We start from the raw sequence: 16,386 nt of genomic DNA on the forward strand, positions 1-16,386 counted from the left end.
GTTCTTCTCTGGCTCATGGAAACAGCCATTTCAATATTTCGATATTTTCACAGACACAAAAGGAGGGAATTGTGGGATGGACTGGCTAACTGGCTTAATAATTGTTTATTCTTGTCTTACCATGTGGTCATACTGGTTTTACCTTAGTTTGATAAGATCGTAGAATGCAAGGTAGACTAGCCAAACTGGTTTTACAATTGAATTAAAAGATCGTGGAATGTAAGAAAGACTAACTAGTTGGCCTTGCAATTGTTTGTTCGCCTCGCGAAATATAAGAAAGGCTGGCTAACAGGGTTTGCAATTGTTTCCTTGAATTGTGGGATGAAAAGAGGTTCAACTTCAGGAGTAACTGTCACTCTCCAGGTCATCTAGGGTCAAGTGCACACTTGAAAACTTTCATATTCGACCAAAACGTGCTTATCAGCACATAAAAAGCACATTTGGTGGTACGCGGAAAGAACGGCAGCAGACAAAAAGGCTATTTAGAAAGATATCACCACTACGCAGAAGATCGTCGGCTACTTTGCCCTCACTGGAAGACATTGCCAGCCCTCGTTACCTCAGCAGAGCCAGGGACATGATCAGGGACCCATGCCACCCTGGTCACAATCGGTTCCAGCTGCTGCTCTGGCAGACAGACGCTGTAAGTTTCCCACATCCGTAGGGACTCTAAACTTGGGGTAACACAACACAATCCCTTCTGTGTAATAACTTCGGGTGAGGTAATATGAATAGTCATCAGGTACAAGGTGATCTGACACCTACATGCTGAATGAAGGTAAGTGAAAGACAGTGAGAGGTAAGTGATCCACTCAGGGGGTGGTGATACAATGTATCCATAAAGGCAGAATTGTAAATTAAGAGTCTGGAGTCATAACTTGTAAAACTGTGTAAAACTGTCAGAGACACAAATGTCTCTCTATATATAGTGTAAAATCATCAAATTTTATAATTTAATAAGTTTTTAATTTGGCATCATTCTAATGGCTAGATATTAAGTTATAATGAAAACTATGATACTTGGCCTAAACATGATTTTCAGCGCATGAAAAGCACATTCAGGCAATAAAAACTGAAATATTCCCCGGCTGCGAAACAAACTGTCAGAGGCACATAGTTACTGTGTTTATAGTGTAAAATCGTCCAATTCAAGTAAGTTTTGCATTTAGCATCATTCAAAGTGATAGAAATTAAGTTATAGTGAAAATTGTGATACTTGCCCAAAACGTTATTTTCAGCACATGAAACGCACGTTAAGGCAATAAAAACTGAAATGTTCCCCTGCTGCGAAACAAACTGTCAGGGACACATAGTTACTGTGTATATAGTGTATTATCGTCCAATTCAACTAAGGTTTTCATTTAGCATCATTCTAAGTGATAGAAATTAAGTTATAGTGAAAATTGTGATACTTGGCCAAAACGTGATTTTCAGCACATGAAACGCACGTTAAGGTAATAAAAACTGAAATGTTCCCCTGCTGCGACACAAACTGTCAGAGGCACATAGTTACTGTGTATATAGTGTATTATCGTCCATTTCAAGTAAGTTTTTCATTTAGCATCATTCTAAGTGATAGAAATTAAGTTATAGTGAAAATTATGATACTAGCCCAAAACGTGATTTTCAGCGCATGAAACGCACGTGAAGGCAATAAAAACTGAAATGTTCCCCTGCTGCGAAATAAACTGTCAGAGACACATAGTTACTGTGTATATAGTGTAAAATCGTCCAATTCAAGTAAGTTTTTCATTTAGCATCATTCTAAGTGATAGAATTTAAGTTATAGTGAAAATTGTGATACTTGGCCAAAACGTGATTTTCAGCACATGAAACGCACCTTAAGGCAATAAAAACTGAAATATTCCCCTGCTGCAAAACAAACTGTCAGAGGCACATAGTTACTGTGTATAAAGTGTAAAATCGTCCAATTCAAGTAAGTTTTTCATTTAGCATCATTCTAAGTGATAGAAATTAAGTTATAGTGAAAACTATGATACTTGGCCAAAACGTGATTTTCAGCGCATGAAACGCACGTTAAGGCAATAAAACTGAAATGTTCCCCTGCTTCGAAACAAACTGTCAGAGACACATAGTTACTCTGTATATAGTGTATTATCGTCCAATTCAAGTAAGATTTTCACTTAGCATCATTCTAAGTGATAGAAATTAAGTTATAGTGAAAACTATGATACTAGCCCAAAACGTGATTTTCAGCGCATGAAACGCACGTTAAGGCAATAAAAACTGAAATGTTCCCCTGCTGCGAAACAAACTGTCAGAGACACATGGTTACTTGTATATAGTGTAAAATCGTCCAATTCAAGTAAGTTTTTCATTTAGCATCATTCTAAGTGATAGAATTTAAGTTATAGTGAAAATTGTGATACTTGGCCAAAACGTGATTTTCAGCACATGAAACGCACGTTAAGGCAATAAAAACTGAAATATTCCCCTGCTGCGAAACAAACTGTCAGAGGCAGATAGTTACTGTCTATATAGTGTAAAATCGTCCAATTCAAGAAAGTTTTGCATTTAGCATCATTCTAAGTGATAAAAATTAAGTTATAGTGAAAATTATGATACTTGGCCAAAACGTGATTTTCAGTGCATGAAACGCACGTTAAGGAAATAAAAACTGAAATGTTCCCCTGCTGCGAAACAAACTGTCAGAGACACATAGTTACTGTGTATATAGTGTGAAATCGTCCAATTCAAGTAAGTTTTTCATTTCGCATCATTCTAAGTGATAGAATTTAAGTTATAGTGAAAATTGTGATACTTGGCCAAAACGTGATTTTCAGCACATGAAACGCACGTTAAGGCAATAAAAACTGAAATATTCCCCTGCTGCGAAACAAACTGTCAGAGGCACATAGTTACTGTGTATATAGTGTAAAATCGTCCACTCCAGTAACTTTTGCATTTAGCATCATTCAAAGTGATAGAAATTAAGTTATAGTGAAAACTATGTTACTTGGCCAAAACGTGATTTTAAGCGCATGAAACGCACGTTAAGGCAATAAAAACTGAAATGTTCCCCTGCTGCGAAACAAACTGTCAGAGGCACATAGTTACTGTGTATATAGTGTAAAATCGTCCAATTCAAGTAAGTTTTGCATTTCGCATCATTCTAAGTGATAGAATTTAAGTTATAGTGAAAATTGTGATACTTGGCCAAAACGTGATTTTCAGCACATGAAACGCACGTTTAAGGCAATAAAAACTGAAATATTCCCCTGCTAAGAAACAAACTGTCAGAGGCACATAGTTACTGTGTATATAGTGTAAAATCGTCCACTCCAGTAACTTTTGCATTTAGCATCATTCAAAGTGATAGAAATTAAGTTATAGTGAAAACTATGTTACTTGTCAAAACGTGTTATTAAGCGCATGAAACGCACGTTAAGGCAATAAAAACTGAAATGTTCCCCTGCTGCGAAACAAACTGTCAGAGGCACATAGTTACTGTGTATATAGTGTAAAATCGTCCAATTCAAGTAAGTTTTGCATTTGGCATCATTCTAAGTGATAGAAATTAAGTTATAGTGAAAATTATGATACTTGGCCAAAACGTGATTTTCAGCGCATGAAACGCACGTTAAGGCAATAAAACTGAAATGTTCCCCTGCTTCGAAACAAACTGTCAGAGACACATAGTTACTCTGTATATAGTGTATTATCGTCCAATTCAAGTAAGATTTTCATTTAGCATGATTCTAAGTGATAGCAATTAAGTTATAGTGAAAACTATATTACTAGCCCAAAACGTGATTTTCAGCGCATGAAACGCACGTTAAGGCAATAAAAACTGAAATGTTCCCCTGCTGCGAAACAAACTGTCAGAGACACATAGTTACTGTGTATATAGTGTAAAATCGTCCAATTCAAGTAAGTTTTTCATTTAGCATCATTCTAAGTGATAGAATTTAAGTTATAGTGAAAATTGTGATACTTGGCCAAAACGTGATTTTCAGCGCATGAAACGCACGTTAAGGCAATAAAAACTGAAATGTTCCCCTGATGCGAAAAAGACTGTCAGAGATACATAGTTACTGTGTATATAGTGTATTATCGTCCAATTCAAGTAATTTTTTCATTTAGCATCATTCTAAGTGATAGAAATTAAGTTATAGTGAAAACTATGATACTTGGCCAAAACAAGATTTTCAGCACATGAAACGCACGTTAAGGCAATAAAAACTGAAATGTTCCCCTGCTGCGAAACAAACTGTCTGAGTCACAAAGTTGCTGTGTATATAGTGTAAAATCGTCCAATTCAAGTAAGTTTTTCATTTGGAATCATTCTAAGTGATAGAAATTAAGTTATAGTGAAAATTATGACACTTGGCCAAAACGTGGTTTTCAGCGCATGAAACGCACGTTAAGGCAATAAAAACTGAAATGTTCCCCTGCTGCGAAACAAACTGTCAGAGGCACATAGTTACTGTCTATATAGTGTAAAATCGTCCAATTCAAGAAAGTTTTGCATTTAGCATCATTCTAAGTGATAAAAATTAAGTTATAGTGAAAATTATGATACTTGGCCAAAACGTGGTTTTCAGCGCATGAAACGCACGTTAAGGCAATAAAAACTGAAATGTTCCCCTGCTGCGAAACAAACTGTCAGAGGCACATAGTTACTGTCTATATAGTGTAAAATCGTCCACTCCAAGTAACTTTTGCATTTAGCATCATTCAAAGTGATAGAAATTAAGTTATAGTGAAAACTATGTTACTTGGCCAAAACGTGATTTTAAGCGCATGAAACGCACGTTAAGGCAATAAAAACTGAAATGTTCCCCTGCTGCGAAACAAACTGTCAGAGGCACATAGTTACTGTGTATATAGTGTAAATTGCCCAATTCAAGTAAGTTTTGCAATTAGCATCATTCTAAGTGATAGAAATTAAGTTATAGTGAAAATTATGATACTTGGCCAAAACGTGATTTTCAGCGCATAAAACGCACGTTAAGGCAATAAAAACTGAAATGTTCCCCTGCTGCGAAACAAACTGTCAGAGGCACATAGTTATTGTGTATATAGTGTAAAATCGTCCAATTCAAGTAAGTTTTGCATTTAGCATCATTCTAAGTGATAGAAATTAAGTTATAGTGAAAATTATGATACTTGGCCAAAACGTGATTTTCAGCGCATGAAACGCACGTTAAGGAAATAAAAACTGAAATGTTCCCCTGCTGCGAATCAAACTGCCAGAGGCACATAGTTATTGTGTATATAATGTAGAATCGTCCAATTCAAGTAAGTTTTGCATTTAGCATCATTCTAAGTGATAAAAATTAAGTTATAGTGAAAATTATGATACTTGGCCAAAACGTGATTTTCAGCGCATGAAACGCACGTTAAGGAAATAAAAACTGAAATGTTCCCCTGCTGCGAAACAAACTGCCAGAGGCACATAGTTACTGTGTATATAGTGTAAAATCATCCAATTCAAGTAAGTTTTGCATTTGGCATCATTCTAACTGCTAGAAATTCAGTTATAGTGAAAACTAACATACTTGGCCAAAACGTGATTTTCAGCGCATGAAACGCACGTTAAGGCAATAAAAACTGAAATGTTCCCCTGCTGCGAAACAAACTGTCAGAGGCACATAGTTACTGTGTATATAGTGTAAAATTGCCCAATTCAAGTAAGTTTTGCAATTAGCATCATTCTAAGTGATAGAAATTAAGTTATAATGAAAATTATGATACTTGGCCAAAACGTGATTTTCAGCGCATAAAACGCACGTTAAGGCAATAAAAACTGAAATGTTCCCCTGCTGCGAAACAAACTGTCTGAGGCACAAAGTTGCTGTGTATATAGTGTTAAATCGTCCAATTCAAGTAAGTTTTGCATTTAGCATCATTCTAAGTCATAGAAATTATGTTATAGTTAAAATTATGATACTTGGCCAAAACGTGATTTTCAGCGCATGAAACGCACGTTAAGGCAATAAAAACTGAAATGTTCCCCTGCTGCGAAACAAACTGTCAGAGGCACAAAGTTATTGTGTATATAATGTAAAATCGTCCAATTCAAGTAAGTTTTGCATTTAGCATCATTATAAGTGACAGAAATTAAGTTATAGTGAAAATTATGATACTTGGCCAAAACGTGATTTTCAGCGCATGAAACGCACGTTAAGGAAATAAAAACTGAAATGTTCCCCTGCTGCGAATCAAACTGCCAGAGGCACATGGTTATTGTGTATATAATGTAAAATCGTCCAATTCAAGCAAGTTTTGCATTTAGCATCATTCTAAGTGATAGAAATTAAGTTATAGTGAAAATTATGATACTTGGCCAAAACGTGATTTTCAGCGCATGAAACGCACGTTAAGGCAATAAAAACTGAAATGTTCCCCTGCTGCGAAACAAACTGCCAGAGGCACATAGTTACTGTGTATATAGTGTAAAATCATCCAATTCAAGTAAGTATTGCATTTAGCATCATTCTAAGTGCTAGATATTAAGTTATAGTGAAAACTATGATACTTGGCCAAAACGTGATTTTCAGCGCATGAAACGCATGTTAAGGCAATAAAAACTGAAATGTTCCCCTGCTGCGAAACAAACTTTCAGAGGCACATAGTTACTGTGTATATAGTGTATAATTGTACAATTCAAGTAAGTTTTTCATTTTGCATCATTCTAAGTGCTAGAAATTAAGTTATAGTGAAAACTATGATACTTGGCCAAAACGTGATTTTCAGCGCATGAAATGCACATTAAGGCAATAAAAACTGAAATGTTCCCCTGCTGCGAAACAAACTGTCAGTGACACATAGTTACTGTGTATATAGTGTATAATCGTCCAAATTAAGTAGGTTTTTCATTTGATATCATTCTAAGTGATGGAAGTTAGGGTTAGGGTTAGGGTTAGGGTTAGAGTTAGGGTTAGGGTTAGGGTTAGGGTTAGGGTTAGGGTTAGGGTTATTATTAGGGGTTATGGTTTGGGTTAGGGATATTGTTAGGGGTTAGGGGTTATGGTTTGGGTTAGGGTTATTGTTAGGGGTTGGGGTTATGGTTTGGGTTATGGTTGGGGTTATGGTTGGGGTTATGGTTTGGGTTATGATTGGAGTTATGGTTGGGGTTATGGTTAGGGTTATGGTTAGGGTTGGGGTTATGGTTGGGGTTATGGCTATGGTTGGGAATATGGTTTTGGTTCGGGTTATGTTTATGGTTGGGAATCTGGTTATGGTTGGGGTTATGGTTGGGGTTATGGCTATGGTTGGGAATATGGTTTTGGTTCGGGTTATGTTTATGGTTGGGAATCTGGTTATGGTTGGGGTTATGGTTTGGGTTAGGGTTATTGTTAGGGGTTGGGGTTATGGTTTGGTTAAGGGTTATTGTTAGGGGTTAGGGGTTATGTTTTGGGTTATGGTTATGGTTTGGGTTATGATTATGGTTGGGGTTATGGTTTAGGTTAGGGTTATTGTTAGGGGTTGGGGTTATGGTTTGGGTTAGGGTTATTGTTAGGGGTTATGGTTATGGTTTGGGTTAGGGTTATTGTTAGGGGTTGGGGTTATGGTTATGGTTTGGGTTAGGGTTATTGTTAGGGGTTAGGGGTTATGGTTTGGGTTCGGGTTATGGTTTGGGTTAGGGTTATTGTTAGGGGTTGGGGGTTATGGTTTGGGTTATGGTTATGGTTGGGGTTATGGTTTGGGTTTGGGTTATTGTTTGGGTTATGGTTTGGGTTCGGGTTATGGTTTGGGTTAGGGTTATTGTTAGGGGTTGGAGGTTATGGTTTGGGGGTTATGGTTTGGGGGTTATGGTTTGGGTTATGGTTATGGTTGGGGTTATGGTTTGGGTTAGGGTTATGGTTTAGGTTAGGGTTATTGTTGGGGTTATGGTTTGGGTTAGGGTTATTGTTAGGGGTTGGAGTTATGGTTTGGTTTAGGGTTAATGTTGGGAGTTAGGGGTTATGTTTTGGGTTATGGTTATGGTTGGGGTTATGGTTTAGGTTAGGGTTATTGTTAGGGGTTGGGGTTATGGTTTGGGTTAGGGTTATTGTTAGGGGTTATGGTTTGGGTTATGGTTATGGTTGGGGTTATGGTTATGGTTTGGGTTATGTTTATGGTTTGGGTTATGTTTATGGTTGGAAATCTGGTTATGGTTGGGGTTATGGTTTAGGTTATGGTTATTGTTAGGGGTTGGGGTTATGGTTTGGTTTAGGAATATTGTAAGGGATAAGGGGTTATGGTTTGGGTTTTGGTTATGGTTGGGGTTATGGTTCGGGTTAGGGTTATTGTTAGGGGTTGGGGTTATGGTTTGGGTAAGGGTTATTGTTAGGGGTTGGGTTTATGGTTTGGGTTAGGGTTATTGCTAGGGGTTATGTTTTGGGTTATGGTTTGGGTTATGGTTTGGGTTCGGGTTATGGTTTGGGTTAGGGTTATGGTTTGGGTTATGGTTATGGTTGGGGTTATGGTTTAGGTTAGGGTTATTGTTAGGGGTTGGGGTTATGGTTTGGGTTAGGGTTATTGTTTTTGGTTGGGGTTATGGTTTGGGTTAGGGTTATTGTTAGGGGTTATGGTTTGGGTTATGGTTACTGTTAGGGTTATGGTTATGGTTTGGGTTAGAGTTATTGTTAGGGGTTGGGGTTATGGTTTGGGTTAGGGTTATTGTTAGGGGTTATGGTGATGGTTTGGGTTATGGTGATGGTTTGGGTTATGGTGATGGTTTGGTTTATGGTTATGGTTGGGGTTATGGTTAGGGTTATAGTTTATGTTAGGTTTATTGTTAGGGGTTGGGGTTATGGTTTGGGTTAAGGTTGGGGTTATGGTTAGGGTTATGGTTTAGGTTAGGTTTATTGTTAGGGGTTGGGGTTATGGTTTGGGTTAAGGTTATTGTTTGGCGTTGGGGTTATGGTTTGGGTTAGGGATATTGTTAGGGGTTAGGGGTTATGGTTTGGGTAAGGGTTGGGGTTATGGTTGGGGTTATGGTTGGGGTTATGGTTGGGGTTATGGTTGGGGTTATGGTTGGGGTTATGGTTAGGGTTATGGTTATTGTTACGGCTGGCAGCCTGGACACACACCAGTAGGAGGTGTTTTATCTCCAGCTCTGGCTCCACCCCTGTGACAGAGCCCTGCCCAGGCCAAACACAGCTGTAATTAATTCCCCAATCATCCCTCCTGCCCTTATTTAAAGCCTTTTCAGTTGTCAGTTTAGCCCTTGCCTTTTACCCTTCCTTCTTGCCCTGGCCCTTGCCTTGCTGAGTTGCAGGCTTGTGAGTACGTTACTCCATGTTATATTTTGTATGTGGTGTTAATGATTTTGGGTTGCATAGGGGGACTTGAGATAAGTTTAGACACCCTTGGGTATACATATAGTTTGTGCATTTAGACACAGTTATTCCCCTGTCTAGATTATATTACATCAGTTTAACGGTGGCATCCTTCGGTCTGATTTCCTGTATTTTTGTGGGTGTTCATTTGGACACCTGTCTGGGAGGGGGTTTTACCGTGTTTATTTGAGGGTGCCACTTTAATATCTCGTGCTTCCCCTATGTTATCCCGTAGTCTGTTTTGTTGACTTTATTGAAAATAAAAATAACTGAAGGCTACTTGCAGTGTGTGTCCGAACTCATCTTTGACCGAACCTGTCTGCTGTGATAGTTGCGACTCTCTGGTATATCATACCCCAGGGGGAGTCGTAACAAGTGGGGGCTCGTCCGGGATATCATTAAGATCTGTTATCACAGCAGCGGTTTGGTCATTGGTGGTACGGACTGCATGTGCAGTAGGCCGGTGAAGGCAAGGGCCCCTGTCTAGATGGAGAAAGATGAGGTAGGCAGGGATGGTGTCACCTTGAATGTAAAGGCTCTAGTTATAAGTCCAAAGGCTCGTTTAAAAGGAAAACCAGAGGGATATGGTGCTGTATCTATTGGGGAAAATGCCCCCATTGCTCTAAAGATATTACGTATGCAAAATGAGGCTAGGGATAGGGAGTATGCTCATCAGCTGGCCCTCAAGAAAATGGAGTTTGATTTGCAGTATGCTCATCAGCTGGCCCTCAAGAAAATGGAGTTTGAGATTGAACTAAAAAGGCGGGAGATTGAACTCTCAAAGAGTTCTAATATGGTAGAAAGTAGGGGGTTTAAAGTTAGTGAAAGCCTTCCGCTTGTACAGCCTTTCAGTGAGACGAACGTCGAGGCGTGGTTTGGTGCGTTTGAACGGATAGCGCTGTCCAATAAGTGGCCAGAAGAAGGCTGGGCTCTAGTCTTACAAAGGAAACTGTCAGGGAAAGGCCTCGAAGCTTTGAGTACACTGTCGATAGAAGACAGGTTGGTATATGATAAGGTAAATGCAGCAGTGTTGCGCGTTTACGAACTGGTGCCTGAGGCGTACCGCCAAAAGTTCAGAAATCACAAATTAAAGCCTGGACAGGCCGTGGCTGAGTTTGGCCATGAGAAAGAAAAAGCTTTGGAGCTTGAGCGTGTAGAGAAAGCACGTGTAGCTCAAGAACGGCTTGAGAAAGAAAAAGCTTTGGAGCTTGAGCGTGTAGAGAAAGCACGTGTAGCTCAAGAACGGCTTGAGAAAGAAAAAGCTTTGGAGCTTGAGCGTGTAGAGAAAGCACGTGTAGCTCAAGAACGGCTTGAGAAAGAAAGAGTTTTGGAATTTAAGAGGCAAGAGAGAGAAAAAGCTTTGGAGTTTGCACGTTTAGAGAAAGCACGTCTTGAGCAAGAACGGCTTGAGAAAGAAAGAGTTTTGGAATTTAAGAGGCAAGAGAAAGAAAAAGCCTTGGAGCAAGATCGACTAGAAAGAGAAAAGGCCTTAGAGCAAGATCGACTAGAAAGAGAAAAGGCCTTGAAAGCAGAGCGAAAAGAAAAAGAACTGATTGAAAGAGAAAATATTTTGGAGCAGGACAATTTAGAAAGAAAAAAATTGGAGCAAGAGTGGCTTGAAAAGGAAAACGCATTCGAATAAGAAAGAAATAAAATAGCACAATGCATGAAGAAAATGCCCGCCGCGAGGATCAGCCTGCAGAAAGCACCCCAAGTTTCGGTGCCGAGGCCACGCAAAGTACTCCTGTCGCCACTGGGGCCGCCAGTCGCACCCGTGCCGAAGCCACTAACCAGGCTTCCGGTGCCGGCCGGCCTTCCAGGCACAGTTCTTTCTAGCACTGTTCTGCCAAGCACCGTTCTGGCCAGCGACTGCCCGCCCAGAAGTGGTAGCAATGCTCCGGCGCCCCTGGATGATGGTGCCGGCGACTGCAAGAGCGGCAAAGCTCTGGCACCCCTGGACGAGGGAGTTGGCGACCCTCCGAACAACCAGGGTAAGGTGCCTGACCGTTCTAAAATTCTAGTGTCTCCTAAAGGAAGGGGGCTTGGCCAAGACTTAAAGGACCGGCGCGGACGCCCACCAGACCGGCCACGCCTTGTCCTCGGCTGGCGTGGACGCCCGCCAGATCGGCCACAGCTCATCACCGGCCGGCACGGACGCCCGCCAGACCGGCCAGGCATTGTCATCGGCTGGCGCGGACGCCCGCCGGACCGACCTCTTCCTCGTCTCGTTTCTGGCTGGCATGGACGCCCGCCAGATCGGCCACGGCTCATCACCGGCCGGCGCGGACGCCCGCCAGACCGACCACTTCCTCGTCTCATTTCTGGCTGGCATGGACGCCCGCCAGATCGGCCACGGCTCATCACCGGCCGGCACGGACGCCCGCCAGACCGGCCAGGCATTGTCATCGGCTGGCGCGGACGCCCGCCGGACCGACCTCTTCCTCGCCTTGTCCTCGGCTGGCGTGGACGCCCGCCAGATCGGCCACGGCTCATCACCGGCCGGCGCGGACGCCCGCCAGACCGGCCACGCCTTGTCATCGGCTGGCGCGGACGCCCACCGGACAATGCCCTATCTCAAGTTTAGGAGAGTTTTAACAGGAGTGTATTGATTGATTGGGGCAGGTTGGTGGTTCGGTTTCGTCAACAGGTTGACTCTTGAGGGGGGAGGTGTTACGGCTGGCAGCCTGGACACACACCAGTAGGAGGTGTTTTATCTCCAGCTCTGGCTCCACCCCTGTGACAGAGCCCTGCCCAGGCCAAACACAGCTGTAATTAATTCCCCAATCATCCCTCCTGCCCTTATTTAAAGCCTTTTCAGTTGTCAGTTTAGCACTTGCCTTTTACCCTTCCTTCTTGCCCTGGCCCTTGCCTTGCTGAGTTGCAGGCTTGTGAGTACGTTACTCCATGTTATATTTTGTATGTGGTGTTAATGATTTTGGGTTGCATAGGGGGACTTGAGATAAGTTTAGACACCCTTGGGTATACATATAGTTTGTGCATTTAGACACAGTTATTCCCCTGTCTAGATTATATTACATCAGTTTAACGGTGGCATCCTTTGGTCTGATTTCCTGTATTTTTGTGGGTGTTCATTTGGACACCTGTCTGGGAGGGGGTTTTACCGTGTTTATTTGAGGGTGCCACTTTAATATCTCGTGCTTCCCCTATGTTATCCCGTAGTCTGTTTTGTTGACTTTATTGTAAATAAAAATAACTGAAGGCTACTTGCAGTGTGTGTCCGAACTCATCTTTGACCGAACCTGTCTGCTGTGATAGTTGCGACTCTCTGGTATATCATACCCCAGGGGGAGTCGTAACAGTTATGGTTGGGGTTATTGTTGGGGTTATTGTTGGGGTTATGGTTGGGGTTATGGTTGGGGTTATGGCTATGGTTGGGGTTATGGTTTTGGTTGGGGTTATGGTTATGGTTGGGAATATGGTTATGGTTGGGGTTATGGTTTGGGTTAGGGTTATGGTTTGGGTTAGGGTTATGGTTTGGGTTATGGTTTGGGTTCGGGTTATGGTTTGGGTTAGGGTTATGGTTTGGGTTATGGTTATGGTTGGGGTTATGGTTTAGGTTAGGGTTATTGTTAGGGGTTGGGGTTATGGTTTGGGTTAGGGTTATTGTTAGGGGTTATGGTTTGGGTTATGGTTATGGTTGGGGTTATGGTTATGGTTTGGGTTAGGTTTTGGGTTAGGTTTTGGGTTAGGTTTTGGGTTAGGTTTTGGGTTAGGTTTTGGGTTAGGTTTTGGGTTAGGGTTCTTGTTAGGGGTTGGGGTTATGGTTTGGGTTAGGGTTATTTTTAGGGGTTAGGGGTTATGGTTTGGGTTATGGTAATGGTTGGGGTTATGGTTTAGGTTAGGGTTATTGTTAGGGGTTGGGGTTTATGGTTTGGGTTAGGGTTATTATTAGGGGTTATGGTTTGGGTTGTTATGGTTTGGGTTAGGGATATTGTTAGGGGTTAGGGGTTATGGTTTGGGTTATGGTTATGGTTATGGTTATGGTTTGGGTTATGGTTATGGTTGGGGTTATGGTTTGGGTTAGGGTTATTGTTAGGGGTTATGGTTTGGGTTAGGGATATTGTTAGGGGTTAGGGGTTATGGTTTGGGTAAGGGTTGGGGTTATGGTTGGGGTTATGGTTGGGGTTATGGTTGGGGTTATGGTTGGGGTTATGGTTGGGGTAAGGGGTTGGGGTTATGGTTTGGGTTAGGGTTTTTGTTAGGGGTTGGGGTTATTGTTTGGGTTAGGGTCATTGCTAGGGGTTATGTTTTGGGTTATGGTTATGGTTATGGGTTGGGTTAGGGTTATTGTTTGTGGTTGGGGTTATGGTTTGGGTTAGGGTTATTGTTAGGGGTTATGGTTTGGGTTATGGTTACTGTTATGGTTATGGTTTGGGTTAGAGTTATTGTTAGGGGTTGGGGTTATGGTTTGGGTTAGGGTTATTGTTAGGGGTTATGGTGATGGTTTGGGTTATGGTGATGGTTTGGTTTATGGTTATGGTTGGGGTTATGGTTAGGGTGATGGTTAGGGTTATGGTTAGGGTTATGGTTTAGGTTAGGTTTATTGTTAGGGGTTGGGGTTATGGTTTGGGTTAGGGTTATTGTTAGGCGTTGGGGTTATGGTTTGGGTTAGGGTTATGGTTTGGGTTAGGGTTATTGTTAGGCGTTGGGGTAATAGTTTGTGTTAGGGTTATTGTTAGGGTTTAGGGGTTATGGTTTGGTTTACGGTTATGGTTAAGGTTATGGTTGGGGTTATGGTTTGAGTTAGCGTTATTTTTAGGGGTTAGGGGTTATGGTTTGGGTTATGGTTATTGTTGGGGTTATGGTTATGGATGGGATAATGGTTTGGGTTAGGGTTATTGTTAGGGGTTGGGGTAATAGTTTGTGTTAGGGTTATTGTTAGGGTTTAGGGGTTATGGTTTTGTTTACGGTTATGGTTAAGGTTATGGTTGGGGTTATGGTTTGGGTTAGCGTTATTTTTAGGGGTTAGGGGTTATGGTTTGGGTTATGGTTATTGTTGGGGTTACTGTTATGGATGGGATTATGGTTTGGGTTAGGGTTATTGTTAGGGGTTGGGGTAATAGTTTGTGTTAGGGTTATTGTTAGGGTTTAGGCGTTATGGTTTGGTTTACGGTTATGATTAAGGTTATGGTTGGGGTTATGGTTGGGGTTATGGTTTGGTTTACGGTTATGATTAAGGTTATGGTTGGGGTTATGGTTGGGGTTATGGTTTGGGTTAGCTTTATTTTTAGGATTTAGGGGTTGTGGTTTGGGTTATAGGTATTGTTGGGGTTATGGTTATGGATGGGATTATGGTTTGGGTTAGGGTTATTGTTGGGGGTTGGGTGTTATGGTTTGGGTTATGGTTAGGGTTATGGTTATGGTTGGGGTTATGGTTGGGGTTATGGTTGGGGTTATGGTTGGGGTTATGGTTGGGGTTATGGTTGGGGTTATGGTTGCGGTTATGGCTATGGTTGGGAATATGGTTTTGGTTGGGGTTATGGTTATGGTTGGGAATATGGTTTTGGTTGGGGTTATGGTTATGGTTGGGAATCTGGTTATGGTTGGGGTTATGGTTAGGGTTATGGTTATGGTTGGGGTTATGGTTGGGGTTATGGTTGGGGTTTATGGCTATGGTTGGGAATATGGTTTTGGTTGGGGTTATGGTTATGGTTGGGAATCTGGTTATGGTTGGGGTTATGGTTTGGGTTAGGGTTATGGTTTGGGTTAGGGTTATGGTTTGGGTTAGGGTTATGGTTTGGGTTCGGGTTATGGTTTAGGTTAGGTTTATTGTTCGGGGTAGGGGTTATGGTTTGGGTTAAGGTTGGGGTTATGGTTAGGGTTATGGTTTAGGTTAGGTTTATTGTTAGGGTTGGGGTTATGGTTTGGGTTAAGGTTATTGTTTGGCGTTGGGGTTATGGTTTGGGTTAGGGTTATTGTTAGGCGTTGGGGTAATAGTTTGTGTTAGGGTTATTGTTAGAGTTTAGGGGTTACGGTTTGGTTTATGGTTATTGTAAAGGTTATGGTTGGGGTTATGGTTTGTATTTTGGTTATTGTTAAGGTTATGGTTGGGGTTATGGTTTGGGTTAGTGTTATTTTTAGGGGTTAGGGGTTATGGTTTGGGTTATGGTTATTGTTGGGGTTATGGTTGGGGTTATGGTTATGGTTGGGGTTATGGTTGGGGTTATGGTTGGGCTTATGGTTGGGGTTATGGTTGCGGTTATGGCTATGGTTGGGAATATGGTTTTGGTTGGGGTTATGGTTATGGTTGGGAATCTGGTTATGGTTGGGGTTAGGGTTTGGGTTAGGGTTATGGTTTGGGTTATGGTTTGGGTTATGGTTTGGGTTATGGTTTGGGTTCGGGTTATGGTTTGGGTTAGGGTTATTGTTAGGGGTTTGGGGTTATGGTTTGGGTAATGGTTATGGTTGGGGTTATGGCTATGGATGGGATTATGGTTTGGGTTAGGGTTTTTGTTAGGGGTTTTGGTTAGGGTTATTGTTAGAAGTTAGGGGTTATGGTTTGGGTTATGGTTGGGGTTATGGTTTAGGTTAGGGTTATTGTTAGGGGTTGGGGGTATGGTTTGGGTTAGGGTTATTTTAAGGGATTAGGGTTATGGTTTGGGTTATGGTCGGGGTTATGGTCGGGGTTATGGTCGGGGTTATGGTTGGGGTTATGGTTGGGGTTATGGTTGGGGTTATGGTTGGAGTTATGGTTGGGGTTATGGTTAGGGTTATGGTTAGGGTTGGGGTTATGGTTGGGGTTATGGCTATGGTTGGGAATATGGTTTTGGTTGGGGTTATGTTTATGGTCGGGAATCTGGTTATGGTTGGGGTTATGGTTTAGGTTAGGGTTATTGTTAGGGGTTGGGGTTGTGGTTTGGGTTAGGAATATTGTAAGGGATAAGGGGTTATGGTTTAGGTTATGGTTTGGGTTATGGTTTGGGTTATGGTTTGGGTTATGGTTTGGGTTAGCGTTATTGTTAGGGGTTGGGGTTATGGTTTTGGTTAGGGTTATTGCTAGGGGTTATGTTTTGGGTTATGGTTATGGTTATGGGTTGGGTTAGGGTTATTGTTTGTGGTTGGGGTTATGGTTTGG

This window comes from Stigmatopora nigra, chromosome 16, assembly GCF_051989575.1.
Source record: "Stigmatopora nigra isolate UIUO_SnigA chromosome 16, RoL_Snig_1.1, whole genome shotgun sequence".
Taxonomy (NCBI): Eukaryota; Metazoa; Chordata; class Actinopteri; order Syngnathiformes; family Syngnathidae; genus Stigmatopora; species Stigmatopora nigra.